Here is a 521-nt window from a genome sequence, read left to right as displayed (position 1 = left end):
GAATAGAGAATGAACACCAACCTAGGCAAATCCTACAGTATGCAAATCCTACAGTAGATGAAATTCACTCATCTATCCAAAATCCTGATGTAGCTGCTAATTTATTTGAGCTTAAACCTGCTATTATCCAAATGGTACAAAACAATCAATTCGGAGGTACATCAAACGAAGATCCAAACTTACACCTCGCTAGTTTTTTAGAACTGTGTGCTACTTTTAAATATGACAGAGTCTCAAACGATGCTGTTAGACTTAGACTTTTTCCTTTTTCACTGAGGGATAAGGCTAAGTTGTGGTTAAATTCGTTAGCATCAGGATTTATTAGAATTTGGGGAGAACTTTCACAGAAATTTCTATCCAAATATTTCCCTCCATCCAAAATTGCTAATCCAATATTTCCCTCCATCCAAAATTGCTAAACTTAGAAATGACATAACATTGTTCTGTCAGATTGATGGAGAGTCAATATTTAAAGCTTGGGAGAGATTTAAAGATCTTATTAGGAAATGCCCTCATCATTC

This window comes from Phalaenopsis equestris, unplaced genomic scaffold, assembly GCF_001263595.1.
Source record: "Phalaenopsis equestris unplaced genomic scaffold, ASM126359v1 Scaffold200377, whole genome shotgun sequence".
NCBI classification, from domain to species: domain Eukaryota; kingdom Viridiplantae; phylum Streptophyta; class Magnoliopsida; order Asparagales; family Orchidaceae; genus Phalaenopsis; species Phalaenopsis equestris.
This window is presented reverse-complemented; position numbering follows the sequence as displayed.